The sequence below is a fragment of the Phyllobates terribilis genome, unplaced genomic scaffold, assembly GCF_046119375.1.
Source record: "Phyllobates terribilis strain yellow unplaced genomic scaffold, ASM4611937v1 Scaffold_3__8_contigs__length_932513732, whole genome shotgun sequence".
Lineage (NCBI taxonomy): Eukaryota > Metazoa > Chordata > Amphibia > Anura > Dendrobatidae > Phyllobates > Phyllobates terribilis.
The window spans coordinates 860,419,916-860,444,096 of NW_027362763.1; the positions used below are offsets into that span (position 1 = coordinate 860,419,916).

Consider the following 24,181-nt stretch of genomic DNA (forward strand, 5'->3'; position numbering starts at 1 on the left):
ATAGTGCTCCGTACTGTATACATGGCCCCTCATAGTGCTCCGTACTGTATGCATGGCCCTGCATAGTGCTCCATACTGTATACATGGCCCCGCATAGTGCTCCGTACTGTATGCATGGCCCCGCATAGTGCTCCGTACTACTGTATACATGACCCTGCATAGTGCTCCGTATGGAAGTATGGCCCAGCATAGTGCTCCGTACTGTATACACGTCCCTCGCATAGTGCTCCGTACTGTATACACGGCCCCCGCATAGTGCTCCGTACTACTATATTCATGGCCCTGCATAGTGCTCCGTACTGTATACACGGCCCCGCATAGTGCACCGTGCTGTATAGACGGCCCGCGCATACTGCTCCGTACTGTATACATGGCCCCGCATAGTGCTCCGTACTGTATTCATGGCCCCGCATAGTGCTCCGTACTGTATACACGTCCCCCGCATAGTGCTCCGTACTGTATACATGGCCCCGCATAGTGCTCCGTACTGTATTCATGGCCCCGCATAGTGCTCCGTACTGTATACATGGCCCCGCATAGTGCTCCGTACTGTATTCATGGCCCCGCATAGTGCTCCGTACTGTATTCATGGCTCCGCATAGTGCTCCGTACTGTATACATTGCCCCGCATAGTGCTCCGTACTGTATTCATGGCCCCTCATAGTGCTCCATACTGTATACATGGCCCCGCATAGTGCTCCGTACTGTATACACGGCCCGCGCATACTGCTCCGTACTGTATACACGGCCCTGCATAGTGCTCCATATTGTATACATGGCCCCGCATAGTGTTCCGTACTGTATACATGGCCCCGCATAGTGCTCCGTACTGTATACATACATGGCCCCGCATAGTGCTCCATACTGTATACATGGCCCCAGATTAAAAAAATAAATACTAACTTCAGCCATTCCAACGCTGATCCCTACCTGTTGGCCCGCGGGCCATCATCTCATCCTTGTTAGCACGTGCGTCATCCCCCTTTCACTAGCGCTGCGGCTGAATTCCTCGATGCGTGCCCTCCCATCAGATGGAAGGACGCATGCAGAGGAGAGTGGCCCCGGCCGTATTCAGGCAATTGCTGACGGTCGAGCGGCCCAAAACCTCTGCTGGAGGACTAGCCGGGGGGGGCATTTGCCCCTCTGCCACCCGGCCCAGCCCGCCCCTGTGTAGAGGCAATGATAACTAGAGGGATTGTTTTCTTGTAATAATTTACTACTGTGCTCTTGTGTTGTTCAGGATACTAGTGATGAAGATGCACAATTTGCACCAGCAAAGAGAAGGGCAAGTCTGATTCTGAAAGCAGCGAAACTGAAGATGAAGAGGAGGAAGAAGAACGGAAGCCGCAGTTAGAGTTGGCTATGGTTCCACACTATGAAGGGTTTAACAGAATTTGGATAAATGCATTTCCTTTTGCATTCATTTTTTTTAGCATGAGCTTACTTTAAAGGGGTGGTCCAGAATTAGAAAAATAGGGCTCTTTACCTCCAGGCACAGCACCACTCCTGTCCACAAGCCGTGTGTAGTATTGTAACTCTGTTTCATTCATTTCAGTAGAGCTGAGCTGCAATACTAGATGAAAGGCAATGTTTTCCTAATCCTGGACAATCCCTTTAAGAAAATGTCAAGTGGTGAAAAAGGGCTTGTTTGAATGTGATATCCCTATAACCTTTTTACTGCCTGTAAGATTTTTCACTCATTTAGGCTAAATTCCTATAATGAGCATTTGGTGCGTTTTTTCCACTATATACATTTTGTGCTCAAACGCAGCTTGTTACAGTTCCAGCCCAATGTGTGGAATTTCTATAAATCTTCTGCCCACTGTCAATCTCAACACATCAATTTCTTCTGCAGTAAATGTGTCTTTATTAGCTGATTTTCCCCATAGACTTGAATGACATGAGAAACTTCTGCCGATTAAAAAATGCCTATATATTTTTATTGCATTTTCATAGAGGAAATGCATTTAAAAAAAGAAGCTCCACCCATGACTATCGAAATGAGGTTACTGAGGGAAGTTTTTAAAAGAAGAGTACTGTGGTTTTATTTAAAGCATGACATGCAAAAAAAAGATACCAAAACCACAGCTAGAATATAAAAAGCACTCAGATTACTAGTTACACTAGTTGTGATATTGCCACTGGATTTCGGGAATAAATCCAAAGAAATGAGATGAAGTACATGTTAATATACAAGTGCTTCTCACAAAATTCGAATATCCTCAAAAATGTAATTTATTTCAGTTCTTCAATACAAAAAGTGAAACTCATAATATATAGAGTCATTACAAACAGAGTGATCTATTTCAAGTGTTTATTTCTGTTAATGTTGATGATTATGGCTTACAGCCAATGAACACATAAACGTCATTATCTGAGTAAATTAGAATACTTTATAAAAAAAAAAGCTTGAAAACTGGTTTTAAAATCTGAAATGTTGGCCTACTGAAATGTATGTTCAGTAAATGCCCTCAATACTTGGTCGGGGCTCCTTTTGCATCAATTACTGCATCAATGCGGCGTGGCGTGGAGGCGATCAGCCTGTGGCACTGCTGAGATGTTATGGAAGCCCAGGTTGCTTTGATAGCAGCCTTCAGCTCGTCTGCATTGTTGGGTCTGGTGTCTCTCATCTTCCTCTTGACAATACCCTATAGATTCTCTATGGGGTTCAGGTCAAGCGAGTTTGCTGGTCAATCAGGCACAGTGATACTGTTGTTTGTAAACCAGGTATTGGTACTTTTGGCAGTGTGGACAGGTGCCAAGTCCTGCTGGTGAATGACATTTCCATCTCCAAAAAGCTTGTCGGCAGAGGGAAGCATAAAGTGCTCTAAAATTTCCTGGTAGAGGGCTGCACTTTTGTCTTGATAAAACACATTGGACCTATACAAGCAGATGACATGGCTCCCCAAACCATCGCTGATTGTGGAAACTTCACACTAGACCTCAAGCAGCTTGGATTGTGGCCTCTCCACTCTTCCTCCAGACTCCGGGACCTTGATTTCCAAAAGAAATGCAAAATTTACTTTCATCTAAAAACAATACCTCGGACCACTGAGCAACAGTCCAGATATTTTTCTCCTTGGCCCAGGTAAGGTGCTTCTGGCGTTGTCTATTGGTCGTGAGTGGCTTGACACAAGGAATGTGACACTTGTAACCCATGTCCTGGATACGTCTGTGTGTGGTGGCTCTTGTAGCAATGACTCCAGCAGCAGTCCACTCACTGTGAATCTCCCCCAAATTTTTGAATGGTCTTTTCTTAACAATCCTTTCAAGGCTGCGGTTATCCCGTTTGCTTGTGCACCTTTTTTACCACACTTTTTCCTTCCACTCAACTTTCCATTAATATGCTTGGATACAGCACTCTGTGAACAGCCATCTTCTTTAGCAATGACCTTTTATGGCTTAACCTATTTGTGGAGTGTGTCAATGACTGCCTTCTGGATATCTTTCAAGTCAGTAGTCTTCCCCATGATTGTGAGGCCTACTGAAACAGACTAAGGGACCTTTTTAAACGCTTAGGAAGCCTTTGCAGGTGTTTTTTGTTAATTATTCTAATTTACTGAGATAATGAATTTTGTGTTTTCATTGGATGTAATCCATAATCATCAACATTAACAGAAATAAAAACTTGAAATAGATCACTCTGTTTGTAATGACTCTATATAATATATGAATTTCACTTTTTGTATTGAAAAACTGAAATAAATTACATTTTTTATGATATTCTAATTTTGTGAGAAACACCTGTAATTGCATTGTGTAGGAGCACGTTCACACTGTGGCCGTTAGATAACAGAACCTAGAATAAAAACTAATGAGCAAATACCCTGCTGTAAGCAAATAGTAATAGAACATGTAAATAATATTTGTAACGGGTCTGGGAGGCGGAACCTCTGAGCTACTATACAAGGGGGCGGTCCTTGTAAGGGAGCGGGTGGCGACCAGGGTAGACGAGCAGGCAGTCACAGCAGGTGACTGGGACAGTCTCAGAATGAACGGACAGGAGGTCACGGCAAGTGACCGGGGCAGTCTCTGGATGAACGGGCAGGAGGTCACGGCAAGTGACCGGGGCAGTCTCTGGATGAACGGGCAGGAGGTCACGGCAAGTGACCGGGGCAGTCTCTGGATGAACGGGCAGGAGGTCACGGCAAGTGACCAGGGCAGTCTCTGGATGAACGGGCAGGAGGTCACGGCAAGTGACCGGGGCAGTCTCTGGATGAACGGGCAGGAGGTCACGGCAAGTGACCGGGGCAGTCTCTGGATGAACGGGTGGTCACAGCATGTGACGGCGGAGCCTCCAGGAAGACCAACAGACAGGCGGCAGATGAGCGCTCCCAGGTGAGCGGGCAGAAGTCTCTGGACAGGCGGGTGGTCACAGCACGTGACGGCAGAGCCTCCAGGTAGGCTAGCAGACAGGCAGCAGATGAGCGCTCCCAGGTGAGCGGGCAGGAGTCACTGGACGGCAGGTGGTCACAGCACGCGACGGCAGAGCCTCCAGGTAGGCTAGCAGGCAGGTAGCAGATGTGCGCTCCCAGGTGAGCGGGCAAGCTGGTCCATAGACAGACTGACAAGAGTTGGAAGGCAGACCGTCGGACCTCAGGCAAGCAGGCAGGTAGTTGATGTGCGCTCCCAGGTGAGCGGGCAAGCTGGTCCTTAGACAGACTGACAGGAGTAGTAAGGCAGACCGTCGGACCTCAGGCTAGCAGGCAGGTAGCAGGAATATCAGGCAGGAAACAGACAGCAAACTGGCAGGACTCTGGCAGGAATCAGGCAGGTAACTGGCAACGGGACCTGAGGGCTGAAGCAGAGTAGTGAACAGTGCAACAACATTGCTCGGGCACCTCCATTTTGGAGGAGGTGCCTTATATATGGTGAAGTCCTCCGGCCATTGGCCGGGGACTCCTTAGGACGGCGCGCGCGGCCCCTTTAAGAGGAAGGAAGCGCGCGCGTGCCCTAAGCACAGTGGCCGGGAAGGAGCGCGCGCTGCCAGCATAGCGGGAGGAGGACGCCAGGCTCGGAGCAGAGAGGTGAGGGGAACAGCGTCCCTGCCTAGCAGAGGGCAGGGACGCCGACGCTACAATATTGGGGACTTAGTTGACACTATTTTGATCTAAAAAGGAGTGTAAAAGCCACCCCACCACAACAAGGTGTAGCCTATGAGGATGGTCCCGATCTCTAGTATTAAACCTCTCTATGTGCCAGCCGGCCTCAATAGATGGGGCACAGCGGAACCCAGGACTGACTGTTTTGCACATGACTGGGGAAAGCTTTTTGTTTTTATCCTAGGCTGTGTTTGTTAACTGCCACAGTGTGAATGTGTACCTACACGTTGCACTGATACTAACATGTGTTCGGCTCATTTCTTTGGCTTTGATTTAGTTTTTTTGTACTTTATACATACAGGGTAGTGGCTCTCCCATTTTGGGTGTGCATTTAGTCTATATTGCTTTCCCCAGGCAGGTGTAAAACAGTCAGGTCTGGGTCGTGCTCTGTCCTGTCCATTAAGGCTTGATGGCACATAGAGTGGTTTAATGCTAGAGTTAGGACCATCTTGGTTGTGCACACATTGTCGCGGTGGGATGGTTTTTATGCTTTTTGAACAAAGTAGTGTGAACCAAGTCCCATATGCTATTTTACATAAACTGTTACTATTTGCTTACCACAGGGTATTTGCTCATTTTGTTTTTATCCTAGGTTTTGGATTTCTGGAATAATCTGTTTGATGTTTCCAAAACTGTAAAATCACGATTGATCTTTTGTATTCTGGAGATTTTTTTTTTTTTTTTTTTTTTTCTGTTTGGTACATGAAAGGTTATTTTCATAGCTTGCTATAGGAGAGCGCATTACATTGTTCACACTGTGGAATCACTCATCAGACAAGTCACCTTACAGGACAGAACTTGTATCTGGTGATGCCACCTGTACTTTTGATATGTTCTCAGGTCTCTACACTTATGGACACTCCGGTGGCCGCTGTTTGGTCAGAAAAAGGTCAAGTAGAAATCTATGATCTCCAAAAGCAACTGGCGGCAGTGTCTGGCTCTCAGATGTTAGCGGCGTTTCTAACCGAAGAACAAGCAAAGACAAACCCATCTTTTCTTTCTCTGGTCATATGACTGAGGGATTTGCCGTGGACTGGTCTCCAAAGATAGCAGTTAAGAGATGGACGTACATATAAACGAGCCCGTACCTGACGTATCTGTTACTAACGGTTACAGTAACCAAACATTGACTCTGGGCGTCCTAATTTTTACTGCTGTTTTAACATTTCTTGTGCTTTTCTTCTCCAGGCTGATTGATTACTGGTGATTGTAACAAGAACATTCATGTGTGGAACCCTAAAGAAGGAGGGTCCTGGCATGTGGACCAAAGGCCATTCACTGGTCACACGAAGTCTGTGGAGGACCTGCAGTGGTCACCAACCGAAGCCACCGTAAACAGACTTCTGCACTTACTGCTCTGTGTCTGACTTGTTAGTACAATCTATAACTATAGGTATGTATTTAATATTGGAATGAAAATTGTATTCCAATTATTGCATCATATTTCTCAAAAAATGAATCGTCAACTGTGGTAATGTAAGGTGCCCCAGCGAGGTAGTCGTGGGCGAGCTGTGGCCCCTGCTCAGCCCATAAGGAGACATATTGCCATCAAGGCATCTATTCACATCTTATGCCTAGCTAAAGCACTGGGTTCCCCTTTTACTCTACTGGGCTGGTTTATCACAGCTAACCCCTTAACTGGACCTAACTGCAGCCCAGAGAGATCTAACTATTGGAAACATTCTCTTTTTGAGTCTTTCAGTGCTATAGGGAAGCACTTTGTTCCCTACTACTACATTCCCCCACACTTTAATGATGGTCGTCCTCAACCATACTAGGCAATCAATCACAAATCAACATTTATATATCTTATTGTAACATACCTGGCGGCGTCCTTGCATAGTGGTCCATCTCCCACTGTGCAAGAGCGCGCACTTGATCTCCAATCCAGAATGTCTCTCTGGCTTCCCTCCATGCTGTCTGTTTGCCTCTGTTTCTGCTGCTTAAGGGCGGCGCCCGATCACTTCCTGCTTTTTGTACCTGCTGCAGGCACACCCCTTGTGCGTCCTCAGCCTATTGCTGTCTGTCACCTGGTATTTAAACCAGCTGCTCCAATTAACCCATGCCTGAGCATCTTGCCCTGTCAGTTGGCTTCTTGTCTCTGACATGCCAGGTCCTGTGTATGTTACCTGTCTTGCAGTATCTGTTCCCGTGTCTGTACTGTGTCCTACCTGTGTACTCTAACCTGCAGTCTGTACACGCTCTCTAGCCTGTTGTCGTCTGCCTATCCTGGAGGCTGTATTTCCAGGCCAGTGTGAACACGCTCCTAGCCTGTTCTTTTCGCCTTCTAGGGGCCGCATACCTAGACCTGTTCCTGTATCTTGCCTGTTCTTGTCTGTATACTCTCCTAGCCTGTTACCTGTTTTTCTCCATGTCCGTACCTTCCCTTTTCTTACAGAATCTGATCCCGTACCTATCTCCTACTCGTTGTCTCTGTACTCCCGTTTGTGAGTTTAGAGTCCACTCGCTACTTCATTGCAAGTATCCTGTGTGTACCTGGTTCTGCCTTTCCCTTCCAGTCTGTTCCGTGTGAACAGAGCCCTGTCCCCTCCGCTCTGCCTTGCTTGCCGCTTCAGCGGTTCTTGCCTGCTCAGCCCTGTCCACCGCGTCTGCGGTTTCGCTTTGCTCAGCCCTGTCCACCGCGTCTGCGGTTTCGCTTTGCTCAGCCCTGTCCACCGCGTCTGCGGTTTCGCTTTGCTCAGCCCTGTCCACCGCGTCTGCGGTTTCGCTTTGCTCAGCCCTGTCCACCGCGTCTGCGGTTTCGCTTTGCTCAGCCCTGTCCACCGCGTCTGCGGTTTCGCTTTGCTCAGCCCTGTCCACCGCGTCTGCGGTTTCGCTTTGCTCAGCCCTGTCCACCGCGTCTGCGGTTTCGCTTTGCTCAGCCCTGTCCACCGCGTCTGCGGTTTCGCTTTGCTCAGCCCTGTCCACCGTGTCTGCGGTTTCGCTTTGCTCAACCCTGTCCACCGCGTCTGAGGTTTCGCTTTGCTCAGCCCTGTCCACCGCGTCTGCGGTTTCGCTTTGCTCAGCCCTGTCCACCGCGTCTGCGGTTTCGCTTTTCTCAGCCCTGTCCACCGCGTCTGCGGTTTCGCTTTGCTCAGCCCTGTCCACCGCGTCTGCGGTTTCGCTTTGCTCAGCCCTGTCCACCGCGTCTGCGGTTTCGCTTTGCTCAGCCCTGTCCACCGCGTCTGCGGTTTCGCTTTGCTCAGCTTTGTCTACCGCATCTGCGGTTTCGCTCTGCTCAGCCTTGTCTACCGCGTCTGCGGTTTTGCTCTGCTCAGCCTTGTCTACCGCGTCTGCGGTTCTGCTCTGCTCTGCCTTGTCTACCGCGTCTGCGGTTCTGCTCTGCTCAGCCTTGTCTACCGCTTCTGCGGTTCTGCTCTGCTCTGCCTTGTCTACCTCGTCTGCGGTTCTGCTCTGCTCGGCCTTGACTACCGCACCTGCGGTTTCGCTTTACTCTGTTTGTTTACCGCATCTGCGGCTCCGAATTTGTCTCCCAGTCTGTACTGGACTCTACCCAGCCTGCGCTCTAGTCTGCCTGTTCCTGTATTCCCCGGTGTGGGTCAACAGCCGTGTCCGGAGTCTGACCTGGAGTAGACCCTGGTCCCTCTGCTCGGTTCCTCCCTGGTGCACTGGCGTCGTATGCCGTCGTGCGACCTTGGTCGGATCGGGCAGATACTTAGTTACGCCCCTCCAGGCACTCTCCGGTTCATGGCACAGTGGAACCACTAAACACGCACACGCCAGTCAGTCCGGGCATGTGCATTACACTTATCACATTACTAAAACATTTTAGTACAAGACTGGTTCTGAAGGCTTCTTCTTGTGTGGAGACCGGCCCTTCTCGGTTAAGGACCCCGGAACAGCAATTCAGACAGTCCATTGTCATAACATTCAACATTGTTCAGAAGTACCGGTCCTTCTTGGTAAGGACCCCGGAAACACAGTGTCCATGTCCATATTATTAAGACAGGTCAACACACCAATAGCCCTCAATCTCCTTCAAGGGCTGCATTCTGAGGCACACGGTCACAGGGAACGTCCCATGAGTCTCTTTCTTTTTGGCCTTAGCAGGGGTCACCGGTTCTTCCCGCTAGGCCGCAAGTCTCTTAGGATTAGAGGATATCCATCCTCAAGGTGTGCCTCAGCGCTGCAAATTCCAGCAGAAAAAGGTGCAACAGGCGCAACAGAAATAAAAATAGAAGTAAAACTAAAAGAGAGCAGCTCACATAGGCATCCAACTCAATGCTGCTTGAGGCCTACTTGGCCTGGGAGGTAGGGAACTGCCCTCATTGGGAAATAGTCCCTGGCAGGAACCATCACAGTGGGTCCTATTTTTAAAGAAGCAGGAAGGTCAACGGACCTTTTGGTAGAAGTGCTCACTTCTTCTGGGCCTCCCTCCGCTCCTTCATAAAGGCTGCCCAAGTGGCAGATGAAGGTGGTTTCTTCCACCTCCAAGTCTGATCAGGGTACCTGCTGGGCCCAGGGTCCTCATCCGAGGACTTAGCGCTGCCGCAGCCGACTTGAGTAGGGCCATAGCTGGTGACTTTGAAATTGCAGACCACGTGACTGGTACCAGCTTGTGAGCTCCCAGCAGTCCCCTGACCAGATCCCTCAGCCCCCTCCGGGTGTTTTGGTGGGAAGCTGGCAGTGTGCGCCTCACTAGGAGAGTCAGCTTCCCAGCAGCTCGTGAAGTCTTTCTCCTCTTCATTTTCAGACTCCTCCCATCGGCGCCTCCTCTGTTCCTCCTCCTGAGGACTACCTGCTTTGGGCTGGGGTAGGAATCCCTTGGGGGCTTCCCTAGCCCAACGCTGTAGAGCCTCTCTCCTGGCTCTTCGTTGGAAGACCTCCTCATCCCTCTCGAGGATATCTTCCCACTCGTAGTAGCGAGTAAGAGCAGCCACGCACCTCCCCCGGATACACTCGCACTTTACGAAGTAAGCTATGTCTCTCACGTGCAGGTTGTGAAGAAGACCAGGCAGGTAGCTTCATTTGACAATGTCTCGACTAAAGAATACCTCGTCACCTGTCCACTCTTCTTCCAGGAACCCGTAGCCTTTTATCAAGTTGAACTCCGTTGTAACATCCCTGGCGGCGTGCTGGCCTGGCTTACCATCTCCCGCCATTCAAGACCGCCAACTTACCTATCAGTCCAGGCTGTGCACTATACTCCTTTACTTGCTGTGTGCATGTCTCTTGTCTGCTGGCTTAGGGCGGCGGAGCTGTTACTTCCTGATTCTTAAAGTTACAGTGTGCACAGTCCTAATGCGTCCCCAGCCTATTGCTGTGAGTCACTGGATACTTAAACCTCCCCCACCCTATGGGAGGTGCCTGAGCGACACTTTCTTTCAGTGTGTTCTGTGCAACTGAGTTGCCAGGTCCTGTCCTGTATCTTAGAACCACAAGTCTCAGAAACATATTCAGTGGACAGACCTCTACAAAAAATTGCAGATGGGTTGCACTGAAACAACCACTTCAAACGCATAGAATACAAAAAAGGGGGAAATGAAGTCTTAACGGTTGGTACAAAAATATAACAACTTTATTGATACAAAAAATACACATTTAAAAGTCTGCAAGTGCAAGGGATGTGTGTACAAAAGAATGGCAATACCGAAAAGCAGCAGGGACACATAGACGTAGAGAATCGATCAATCAATCCTGCGTTTATCAGAATTCATGGGACTCGATAGGGATAGATGGAGAGGAACAGTAGTATATCACAAGAGATAAATATATAAACAATATTGTAAAGCATGATATAGTGCAATCATATAGGCAGTAATGCTCGTCTCCTAGAGCCTACAGCTCAATGATATAGCTGTGCCTTATCATAATCAATCCCCCTAAGTACCCCATGAACATCCATGTATATCAACAAAATCATTACCTCAAAGTATAAAAATGTGCCCCACCAGGTGGTAGGAAGGACTAGTGCCTCTCCCTCCCGACGCACTTTTCGCAGGGAACACGTCCAGCTTTCTCAAGGGAAGGTGTATCTTGTCTGTTTCCGCCACCCTGGGGGCTGAGTACCCAGGCCCGATACCTGTATCTGTGACTTCTAGTCTATTCCTGTCACCCTGGGGGCTGAATACCCAGGCTCATTCCTGTATCTCGTTCCAGTGTAAGTTCCTGTCTGAACTGTCTACTAGCCTGTTATCTGTTTGTCTCTCTGTCCGTTCCTTCCCTTTTCCTGCAGTGTCTGAACCAGTACCTAACTCCAACTCGTTGTCTCTGTACTTCTGTTTGTGAGTTTTGTGTCCACTCGATACTTCATTGCAAGTACCTTTTGTGTATCTGGTTCTGCTTGTCCCGTTTCCCTGCCTCCGTTTCTACCTCCTGTGTTCTTGCTATCTTCCTGTGTTTCCCAGTCTGTTCCATGTGAACAGAGCCCTGTCCTGTCTGCCTGCACCTGCGGTTCCGCTCTGCTCTGCTCCGCTTGTCCTCCGCACCTGCGGTTCTGCTCTGCTCCGCTTGTCCTCCGCACCTGCGGTTCCACTCTGCTCTGCTCCGCTTGTCCTTCACGCCTGCGGTTCCGCTCTGCTCTGCTCCGCTTGTCCTCCGCGCCTCCGGTTCTGCTCTGCTCTGCTCCGATTATCCTCCGAGCCTGCGGTTCTGCTCTGCTCCGCTTGTCCTCCGCACCTGCGGTTCTGCTCCGCTCCGCTTGTCCTCCGCGCCTGCGGTTCTGCTTTGCTCTGCTCCGCTTGTCCTCCGCGCCTGCGGTTCTACTCTGCTCTGCTCTGCTTGTCCTCTGTGCCTGTGGTTCTGCTTTGCTCTGCTTGTCCTCCGCACCCGCGGTTCTGCTCTGCTTGTCCTCTGTGCCTGCGGCTCTGCTCTGCTTGTCCACCACACCTGCTGCTCTGTTCCTGTATCCCAGTCTGTACTGTCCCTATCCAGCCTGTATTCCTACCTGCCAGTACCGGCCTGTCAGTATACCAGCCGTGCCTGCCAGTACCCGCTTGTTTGCATACCAACAGTACCTGTCTGTACCCGCCTGTCTGCATACCAGCCGTGCCTGACAGTACCTGCCTGTCTACATACCAGCCAAACCTGCCCGTTCCCTGGTGTGGGTCAACAGCTGTGATCGGGGTCTGACCTGGAGTAGCACCTGGGCCACCTCCCACGTCCCTCCTCGGACCATGGAGTCGATTAAGCCGCCGTGTGTTCATGGTCGGATCTGGCGAGGCCCCTAGTCACGCCCCACCAAACACTCCTTGGTTCGTGGCCCAGTGGGACCACTAACCACGCTCACGTCAGTCAGGGCGCGAGCGTTACATCCGTCACCCGCCCCCGGGTCTGGGAACCTTCCACCGACTTTCTCTGCACCGCATTGGCCCCTACCAGCCAGCCTCGTGAGAAAGTATTGGTCCACTGTCGCTGCTCCCATGGCGTCATTGGGGGATTGCGCATTGTCAACCGTATGTGACTAGGCTCGGAGTGGCGCTTCGCTGAAGGTGTGTTTAGGGCCTCCATCACCATCTGCCACCAGTTGATGTGTGCGACTTTTCTCTTTGGGGGCCTCGCCTCCATCGCACCACCTTCGGGCCTGGGAGTATCTACCGCCACCCCGGGGGTTGTTGCTATGGGCATCACGAGCGGGACCAGCCACAAGGGTATACGCTGCTCACCTTCACCAGGACATGCTGCGGCTGCTGCTTCGGCTCTACCGGGATGTTTTTCACCCTCCGTCGAGGGGGGAGCATCTTCCAGCATCCTGCTCCAGCACCACACTCATAGCTCGTGGATGAGCAGGCCTACCTCGGGCTGAGGCCTGGTGGACCTCTGGACAGCCACCGGTGGTAGTGGCATGATTTCACGGACAGCGCCCGCGGGTAAATGGGTTCCAGCTGCGGCTCCTGGGGTAGTGATCTCAAGGATATCTTCCTCATCACTCATGTCCATCAAGCTTTCGGATCCTCCGGCTGCCATCCTTCTGGAGCGTCCACTGCTGCATCTCCTTCTCCTTGTGCGCTGGATAGAAAATGGCACTGGTCGCTTACCGGTGACGCGCATCCTGCGCGTCCGACTCCTCCTCTTTCTGGGCCGGGCTTCTGACGCGACCACCACGTCACTCCCGGCAGCTCCGCCTTCACCTGCGCCCCTTTTCTTGGAGCGCTGATACTCACTGGGCCGGCCTTGACTCTGCACCGCGCCCTCTTCTTTACTGTACTTCCCATCCTGGGAAGAATCTTCACCGCTGGGCCCATCCTTCTCTGGACCGGAACTCGTAGGGGCTGGACATCTTTTCACGCTCTCCGGCACCGTGCACTCCACTTCTTCTATACTTTACTGCCATTGTCGCCATCTTGGAATCCATGCTTCGGGCTGCCATCTTGGGCCGCATGCCTTCCAACACTTTCTCTTCAGTGTTCTGCGTTGACTCTTCCCCGTTTTCTTCATGCGAGGAGCTCGCATCCTGCCGACTACGCTAAATGTAAGGTGCCCCAGTGAGGTAGTCGTTGGCGAGCTGTGGCCCCTGCTCACCATGGCACCCTACAGACAAGGTGTGTCCTCCCTCTGATATGCTGCAGTGTATATGGTGTTCTCCACTTACTTCAGACCATCCGGTCACGGCTGTTTCCAGGCATTTCTCTTCTGGGACCAGGGCAGCAATAAATTCAGAGGACACGAGGTTCTTAATCATAACTGGGACTTTACTTGGGGAAGAGGAATATGTATAATATTTACAGGCAGATATAATGGATAAGGCCCAACGGGTTGTCATCTCTCTCACAGGTACTGGAAACAACTTCAGCCCTGGTTCCCTCTTTAAGTAAAGCATCTATGTGACTCTATTCTCTAGCCCTAGAGAATCTTCCTCCCCAGTGACAGTATATCCGGATCCTATTGCTCCCCACGTCCTAGACTTGAGTCCTAGCTTCTTTAGCAGCCTGCAGACAGAATATGCCCCAGGTCCTCTATACCTCTGTTGAGTTTCTCCGGCCAACTAATGGGACTCTTGCGCAGGGAATCTTCACTCTGGTGATCCTACTGTCTGGGGTATGTGGCTCCCATCTGCCCTAGCAGCCACTATACTTAGACTGCCCATACAGTTCTCTGTCCAACCTCTCACTGAATCTTTCCGGAAACTCACCAACAGGTTTCCTAAAGTGCCCACCCTCTATGGGCTATCCTCACACACAGTTAACCCTCTTCACTGTCTGTAACACTACTGACAGACTCATCCTGTCATCTGTACCCGGGACAGTGGCATCTTGTGGCTGGTTACCAATACTACAGCCCACAAGGAGACATTGCCATCAAGGCATCTATTCACATCTTATGCCTAGCCAAAGAACTGGGTTCCCCTTTTACTCTACTGGGCTGGATTATCACAGTTAACCCCTTAACTGGACCTAACTGCAGCCCAGAGAGATCTAACTATTGGGAACATTCTCTTTTTAACTCTTTCAGTGCTATAGGTAAGCTACGTCCTTCCCCACTACTACAGTAACACACAGAGCTGTAACACAGGGCAGTGATGGTGCAATATATCCCTCAACATCTCAGGTCAGCGAGACTTCTGATATGAGAGGAAGAATACTTTCCATCCTGTAGATCTGGTCACACTCCGTTCTGCTTATCAACTAATTAACTTCACATTGAGATATCTCATGGGGTTTATCAGGATTTAAAGGGGTTCTCCACTGCTTATAAACAATCTAAAATGAGCCCATGCCGTTGCTAAACTAAACAAAAGAAAACTACCAATCCTTGCCTCTCCTCCTTACCACTGTCAGGGTGTTACATGGTCTCCTGACGTTCTCTTCTAGAAGGAAGAAGTAAAGTCAGGTAACCGCTGCAGTAAGTCAGTGTCTTGGCTAGAAAATATGGTCTCCTAGCCAATCACCAAACCCTCCGTTGGAAAAGGAAGTCAAGTGACCGCCAGGGGAAACTAGTAAAGCTATGGATGAGCGGCGGGGGTCCGGCAGGTGATGTTTTGTGTCTGTAGAATCGTCATTAGCACATTTTGAAGTGTTTATTAGTAGAAGACAACTCCTTTAACATTGAGCTATTCTTCCTTGATATACCCATATAGCAGTGTTCTCATTTGTGTAGTGATGTCTTGTTTGGCAGTAAAGGGACCCCTTCTGCCCACAGAATTGTATAATCAGGTCAAGTATTAGCTTAAAATAAAGAGAAAGTCTCATTTTGTTTTCCTGCCATAATAATTAACCTTTTTCTTAATTGATACATATAAGAAATCTAAAATGACAATCACAGGTGAATATTTTCAGTTCCTAATGATAATGTACTTAACAGGTTTTCGACTCTCAGTCGGTGCTTCGATCTGTATTTGGGACATCAGAGCGGTTCCTAACAAGGCGTGCATGCTGACGGCCAGCCTGGCCCACGACAGCGATGTCAATGTGATCAGCTGGAACCAACATGAGCCTTTTATCATCAGCGGCGGAGATGATGGCATCCTCAAGACTTGGGACTTGCGCCAGTTTCAGGTCAGTCTCTGGCTGTAGACATTTGGCTTATTACATCATATATACATGTATAGTAAGTGAAAGTAAAAAATAGTTTTCCAGCACACGATGTAGAAAAATTAAAAAAAGCCTTTATTTAATCCAATGTTAAAAAATACAATTCCAACAGAAATAAAAGCATGTGTAGGCTTACACGTTTCGGATCATATTTGACCCTTAGTCATAGCACAAAGTACTGAATAAATGTTGCACTTTTCAAGGAAAACAGTCAAGGAAAGCTGCCAAGGGTAACACCCACCAAAATCAGCTGTGATATCAGAGTCACTAATTCAAAGCTAGCAGTCATCTAAACACTAGTTTAACCCTGTAGTACATTCATCCTCTACAAACATATTACAATGTGAACTGTCACTTAGTAATGCGCTAATTATTTGATCACTTTTTACCCAAGTTTTTTATATATGTGAATTCATTGAATAAACAATTGATGCACTATTTAAATATATATGTAACAATAAGAGCTTCTAAAGATATTATTACCTATTTTCTAAAAATTATTTTTCTAACATTTGATTTCAAGGGCATACTTTTCCAAAAAAAAAAAAAAACTCTCCACTTTAAAACCATATGAAAATGGCTAGAAATCATTACAAAACGTAATAAGCATGTTTTGTTTTGTATACCATTGATTATAGAGTCCCTTAGATTGATCACAAAAAATAAAAAATAAAAATTTCCTCCCCCCCCCCCCTTCTCCTTTTTTGAAAAAAAAAATAAATATTTACATTGATTAAATGCCTCAATTTGTCCCAACTTTTTTAATATATAGATACATCAATTCATGTTTTAGATTTAGTCCTGCTGGTTGTCTGGTGTTTAGTTTTAGAATCCATCGAGCTTCAGTCATCTGGAGTAATTTAACCCTATCTCCACCTCGCCGGGGAGCAGAAACAAATTCCAAAGCACTTACTCGCAGGCTACTTAAATCCCCCTTGTGTTCATACAAAAAATGTTTGGAAGCCCCTGAAAGACTGCGGGTAGTGACATTGTTAATGTCATAAATGTGCTCAGACAGTCTTTTTCTTATACTACGGCTTGTAGATCCCACATATTGTTTTCTGCATATCGTGCAAAAAATGATATAAACACAGTGGTCAGTAGCACAGTTCATGAAAGTCTTCAGATTAAATACTTGACCCTCATTACTTATGACAGACTTGTTATTATTTATCATGAATTTGCATAAACCACATGACTTCTGCCCACATCTAAATGAGCCCTTAGTGGACAACCATGTGCGACCTATTTTACCTGGATTCTCTCTGAGTTCACTCGGGGAGATTACATTTCCTATTGTCAGGGATATTTTTGGAACAAATTTACAACCATTTTTTAGAATTTCTCTAAGGGTGCTGTCAGTGGTTAATAATGGTAGATGTTTTCGAACAACATTAATTACTTTATAATAATTGCTATGATATGTGGTGGAGAAGATCATTTCTTTAGAGAAATCTTTCCTGTCTGATTTTTTTAACTGGAGTAGATACTGATCTCTGCTTTTTACATTAGCTTTTATTTCAGCTTTTTCAATGGTTTTATGATTATAGCCCCTGTGCTGTAGTCTCTTTTTAATATTGTCACATTCTTCCTTATATTTTCTGTCATCAGTACAACACCTTCGAGCTCTGATAAATTCCCCCGTGGGGATATTCCTGATTACATGTTGTGGGTGTTGACTGGAAGCATGCAAAATAGAATTTCCTGAGATTTTTTTGCGGAAAAGCTGACAGTCTACTTTCCTATTCAAACTATCTCCACTCAGCTGTATATCCAGAAAGGAAATCGTGTCCCTATTGGTATCTACTGTAAAAGACAGATTTAAATTATTATCATTAATGTAATCATTAGTAAGTGAGTATGATTGCTGGATACTCCTTGCTGACATTCAGTAAGGGTGCGTTCACACTGTGTTTATATCATAGCACTCAGTGGCTCGTACTATCTACATCAGCAGAGCGGTGATGCACAATGTTGACGTGATGCCACCACTGCAGCCAAAACAGAGACCGGAACAGTGGCGGAGAGGCGAGTACCATCCGCCTTTATTTTACATGCAAGTGTTTTGTGTCCACTTTGCTGAAAGTGGAAAACACTTTTAAAGTATATGCTGGGAGTTTTTTGAGATACAATATATTTTCAGCTGGCACACAACATAGTGTGTATTGGGTCTTATGATTATGTGACTCCTTGTCTTTAGCTGATGGGCTAAGACAATTCTTTGAGATCACTTAGCATCACTCATTAGATGGGTCATTTTTGGTTATTACATTGCCACATTGTGTTTTAGAGATTGCAGATTTTTTTTATTTCTCTTCTCAATGGATTCTTCAAGGGGTTGTAGCATGCAAATATCATTTTCTTAGAACGAAGCCTGTGTGATGATACAGCTTTTTTTTCACCCTCAGCAATCATTTTTGAGCAGAAGCCTAATCTAAGCACACATTTCCCGTGCCGCGGCTTATTTGTAGCCAGGATTGATGCTCTCGTGAAGATTTGAAAATTGGGACCAGCTGCTTGGTCTCTCTGCAGATCTGAACTGTGCTCTCATAGCTGCCAGCAGAGGTAACGTTACCTCTGGAGCATGGAGGACAGAACGTGGCCTGATCCAGCCGACTTCAGAGCAGTGCAGTGCAAGTGGCTTATATACCCTACCTAGGTAACTGGCCACTCTGAGACTGGAGGGTGGCTGGTGACTTTGGCAACTAGCTGTACACTATAAAATTAAAAATCGCTGCTTTCTTAAGAAAAGATGACTTTTAATAAGTTAATTGCAAAGTCGCTTGCTTTTACACTTGAGACAACCCCTTTTTTTAATCGGTTTGCTTCATTTTATAAAACAAAAATATTACCAGAATTTGTTTGACTTAAAGTTGTTGTTTCTTTTCCTTTACCCCATCCCCCTCCCAGAAAGAAGGAGTCAGTGTGGCTCGGTTTAAGTAGCACACGGCCCCGATTACCTCTGTTGAGTGGAATCCTACAGACAGCGGGGTGTTTGCCGCTGCCGGTGCTGATGATCAGATAACTCAGTGACACAGAAGATCCTACTCTACAAGCCATCCCACCACAGCTGCTGTTTGTTCACCAAGGCGAAAAGGACATTAAGGATTTACTCTGGCATCCGCAGTGCCCGGGGCTCGTCATCAGCACAGCTTTGTCTGGTCTCAATGTGTTTCGTACCATCAGTGTGTGAGGCCGTTCACCACCCATCACCATGGACAACCTGTAAAGCAATCAATGGTGTAAATGACACGACGGCCGGGTACAACCGATCTCTCATCTGTGGGTTTACTGACAATCCACAAATAGGTGTGTTTTTTTTATAATACTTACAATTAGTTGGGATTTAGCCCAGTGGCTGACATTTATCTATGAAGAAGGCGTCTGCCTTCTGTCCTCTGCCGTGTACTGCTGGATGCTTACAAACATTGTGTGTTTTTATGAAGTCTTTTGGATCAAATATGACCTTAAAATATATTGCTTGAAGTCTATTTTCTCCTCACTAGAATTCTTCATCAGTCTGACACGCTTGGTGGCATCATGTTCACAGAAATCTGCAATGTAGAAGAAAGCACTGAAAACCTTAGTGACCCTACATGTAAAGATGGGTTAATGTATTATGTCCACATGCATTGAAGGGGTTGTCCAAGTTTTTGACAAATCTGCAGAATCTCATTTAGTGTCCACATGTTTTGCATACCTGTATCGATGAGACCCGCTTACAGGGAATCTCAGGTCATTTTTGCATACCATACTAACAGTAACCTGAAATAGTGCTTGGGCAGCCCCTTCTGGATATATAACTTTTATTGCTGTACATTGCCCCGTTGTGTTGCTGTAAGCCCCAAAAAACTTATAGTCGCGCAGCAGCTTGTCAAGTGTATGTAAATGTGAAATTAATATTCACCCCCTTGCACCGGCATCGGTGATTGTCAGACTGCCGTATTACTCGCTACAGGATCGCGCAACTATACATTTTCTGGGGCTATTTCAGAATACTATTTGAATGGACTCAAAAATGACCAGACTGATTCCCTTTAATTTACGAGTACATGTCTCCAGAAGTTAAAGCTGGGCACTACAATGTGCGGGCACTACAACATATTGGGCATTACAATGTCAGATATGCAATTTTCACTCAGCAACTTCCACTGCTGCTTGTTTTTGGTAAACACTCATGGAGTCAAAATTGTCACTACACCTATAGATACATTCCCAGAGGGGTGTAATTTCTAAAATGGGGTCACTTGAGGGAGATTCTGCTCTTCTGGCTCTTAGGGGCTCTGTATATGGAGTCTGCAAACTATTCTAGGAAAATCTGCGCTCCAGGAGGCAAATAGCGCTTCGTCCCTCCCGAGTCCGGTCATATGGCTAAGCAGTACTCTACAGCCACATATGGGGTGTTACCACATTAGGCAGAAATTGTGTCACAAACTTTGGTGCCATTTTTGCCCATTTCCCAGTGTGAAAATGTAAAATCTGGGGCTAAAACAAACTTTTTGTGGTAAAAATATAATTATTTTTTTCTTCACTGCCCATTGGTATAAAGTTCTGTGACACACCTGTGGTGTCAATACGATCACTGCACCCCTAGGTGAATTCATTGAGAGGTGTAGTTTGTAAAATAGGGTCACTTATAGGGGGTTCTGCTGTTCTGGCACCTCAGGGGCTCTGCCCGTGTGACATTGCACTCTGAAACCATAACAAAATCTGAACTCCAATATGGCGCTCCTTCCCTTCTGAGCCTTGCACTGTGCCTCAAAAGTAGTTTTCAACCTCATACATGGGGTATTGGTGCACTCAGGAGCAATTGCATAAAAAATTGTAAATTCCGTTTTCACCTACTAGTCCTTTTGAAAATTAAAAACTTAGGGCCAAAAGCAACATTTCAGTGGAAAAAAATTGTAATTTTCATTTACTCAGCCCAGTGTTATACAATTGCTGCCTGAGGGTTAAAAATACTCACTACACCTCTAGATGAATTCCTCGAGAGGTATAGCTTCCAAAATGGGGCCACATATTGGGAGTTTCCACTGTTAAGGCACATCAGGGGCTCTGCAAATGTGACATGGCGTCCGCTATCTATTCTAGCCAATTTTGCGCTTCAAAAGTAAAATGGCGCTCCTTCTCTTCCGTGCCCGGCTGTGTGACCAAACAGTAGTTTACTCCCACATATGTGGTATTGGTGTACTCAGGGGAGACTACACAATAAATTGTGTGGTCCATTTTCTCCTGTTACCCTTATGAAAATAAAAAAAATTGGGGCTAAAGCAATATTTTTGTGGAAAAAAGCACCTGAAGGGTTAATAAACTTCTTGAATGTGGTTTTGAGCACCTTGAGGGGTGCAGTTTTTAGAATTGTATAACTTTTGGGTATTTTCTGTCACATAGGCCTTTCAGTCACTTCAAAGGTGATGTGGTTCCTTTAAAAAAAAAATAAAAGTTTTATTGAAAAAAATGAGAAATTGCTGATAAACCTTTTAAAGGGGTTGTCCACTACTTTTACATTCAATTGAATGGGAGGCGGATGTGCAGTACACCGCGGCGGCCACTAGCATTTGACGGCGGATCCCTGCAGGTAAGCACTTCCGGTCGGCAGACGCCGCCGCCGTCACCGATATCAGCTGGTCGGCGGGTGTGCCGCGTGCGGGACCCCGGCCGATGATACATTGTTGCCCTATCCTATGGATAGGGCATCAATGTAAAAGTAGTGGACAACTTCTTTAACCCTTCTAACTGCCTAACAAAAAGAAATTGTTTAAAAAATTATGCAGGATGGGGTGTATTCAATATACATGGGGTATGAAGCCCTTGGGAGGCACTGTTGTATGCTGTCACAAGACATAGGGGGCAGTATAATAATGACTACATGGATGAGCAATGGAATAAAGACAAGAACAAAGATATAAGGGATAAAAAGAAGATTTTATTTATATTATAATATCATGTATGTGTAAATTATTCATCTATCAGACTAAACCTATTTATGGGCCGTGTTGATCCAGAGGAAGGCGAAAAACCCCTGTGAGGTATAGGCCAATTGTCCTCATATCAGGGGGGAAAATTCCTTCCTGACCCCAAATAAAGAATGGCGGTCAGAATAAATCCCAGGATCAAAGGCTGATACCGAACCTGTGGAATGTAAGTGCAAATTAAAAACAAATAGAAACAAATGATTTTTGCATGTGTTCACTAATTTATGTCTATATTTGGCTTAGCTAACATTTTTTTTAACTAATATTTCATTTCACACCTTATTTCTTATACTCTCAAAGTATGTACCTACTTATTAACACTAAATGTATGTAGGGGCCGTGTTGATCCAGAGGAAGGCGAAAACCCCCTGTGAGGAATAAGCCAATTGTCCTCATATCAGGGGGGAAAAATTCCTTCCTGACCCCAAATATGGCGATCAGAACGAATCCCAAGATCAAAGGCCAATACCTGACTTGTGTAATGTACCTAACTTGTGTAATGTACCTGGCCAATACCTGACTTGTGTAATTTTCTAAGTAACAAAAATTATTTACTTGTACTAATTATCATCTATATTTGAATAAACTAATTTTTCTCTTTAACTAACAATATTTTATTTTATTTTTTTATAATTTCTTTTCTTGTGTGTGAATCTACTTATTAATTTATGATACTAAACCTATTTAAGGCCGTGTAGATCCAGAGGAAGGCGAAAACCCCTATGAGGAATGGTCCAGTTATCCTCATATTAGGGGGAAAAATTCCTTCCTGACCCCAAATATGGCGATCAGATTAAATCCCAGGATCAAAAGCCGAACTATGTCCTATATCTATGTGCTGAAATTACTGTGTGCACTGTGTGTGCCTATATTGATCATGTAGTGTGTGCCCCTATACTGATCATGCAGTGTGTGTGCCTATACTGATCATGCAGTGTGTGCCCCTATACTGATCATGCAGTGTGTGCCCCTATACTGATCATGCAGTGTGTGCCCCTATACTGATCATGCAGTGTGTACCCCTATATTGATCATGCAGTGTGTGCCCCTATACTGATCAAGTAGTGTGGGTGATGTGATGGGTGCGATACTTACCAGGCCTGTGCTAAGGTGAGTTCAGGGATAATGGCCGCTCCGTGTACATTCTGCTGCTCCGCTGCCCCAGGACGATTGTTCCTGAACTCACCAGATGGAAACTTAGCACAGGCCGATCCTGGGGTAGAAGGTCTTCAGGCTGGAGGGATGTCAGATTCCAGCCCAGGATTGGAGGAGGCCAGGTCAAGGGTCTGGGGCAACAAAACAATGGCAGTGGAAGAAGATGTTATAGAGAGAGCTGATGTTGAAGGGCAGCCGAGGTGACGTACAGCAGCAGAGACGAGGTACGGGTCAGGAGGCATGGAGTTCTGGGCACTTGGCACAGGCTCATCCTGCAAGACATAAGAGGAAGACATGAAATCTTCTGTCTACCGCATCTTCTGTTATTAGGGGAATGATCTTTATAATGAACCATTCTGCTACGTAACATCTGATACAATATATTAATATAATAGGTGTCCTGTGTGTACAGCGGTCACTCACCAGATGGTCGTGGATTCTTTCACAGTCCAGATCTTTTCATCCACCTAAGAAAAACAGAGACAAAGCCATTAGCGGAAAATGTGAAAAAAGACAAGATGGATGATGATTGCCACAATGTGAGAACACCTGATGGTTATCCCCAGATGATGAGATTCTTACCGGGCCCAGCTTGGTGACACGTACGTAAATCCGGCCACGGAGTGAAGGACTGTATGCTCTGGCCACTGCAGATGATGGTTCTCCAGAACTGGCCTGAATGGTGTAAATGGTGGCTCTGCTCTCCTTTCCTCCATATCCTCTCAGCCGATGGTGGTAAAGAATGGATGCTCTCGGATGTTCCCGCTCACACCCAGGCGCGTCTGAGGGTCTTTGCGCAGCAGCTTCTTGATGAGATGTTTCACTTCAGCATCAAGCCAAGATGGAAATTTTGGCTTTTCGTTAATGATAGCTTTGAAAGCCATTTGCTGGACGGGGCCGTTGTAAAATGGGAATCGTCCTGCTGCCATCCTGGATACCACGATCCCCAGGCTCCACCAGTCCACTGCTGCGCCGTATAGTTTTTTACGAAACAACTGAGGGGCCATGTAGTGCAAAGTACCCGTCACTCCAGAGATGTTTTTGGAGGAGGTGACGCCATCTTGGGCAAGCCCTAGATCGATTATACGGATGTGGCCATCTGCATCCAACATGATGTTATCCGGCTTTATGTCTCTGCAATGAAAGAAGAAAATAAAATTAGAAATCTGTCCAGTGATACAAGAGATAGAAAATGGATCACTACAAGACCAGGCAGAATAGGGGGCAGGACAGCAGGAAAGCTGAGGCCATATCTCCAGAATGTAAAGGGGACAGAGAGAAGGAGGAACGTTCTGCTTACCGGTGGACGATGTTGTGTCCATGGAGGAACTGGAGGCCACATACTATCTCTGCTGAGTAGAATCAGATGGAGAGAACAGAGTGTAGTATCAATGTCACCAAATCCTTCTCTAGCATTCCTAAATAGACTGGCACCCAATCGCCTGCATCCAGCACCCTA

General features: G+C 46.8%; 1 pseudogene; it reads left to right on the forward strand.

The window, feature by feature from the left end:
* The first annotated feature begins 1,043 nt into the window (after nucleotides 1–1,043).
* LOC141258637 (glutamate-rich WD repeat-containing protein 1-like) lies at nucleotides 1,044–18,785 on the forward strand (annotated as a pseudogene).
* The last annotated feature ends 5,396 nt before the right edge of the window (nucleotides 18,786–24,181 follow it).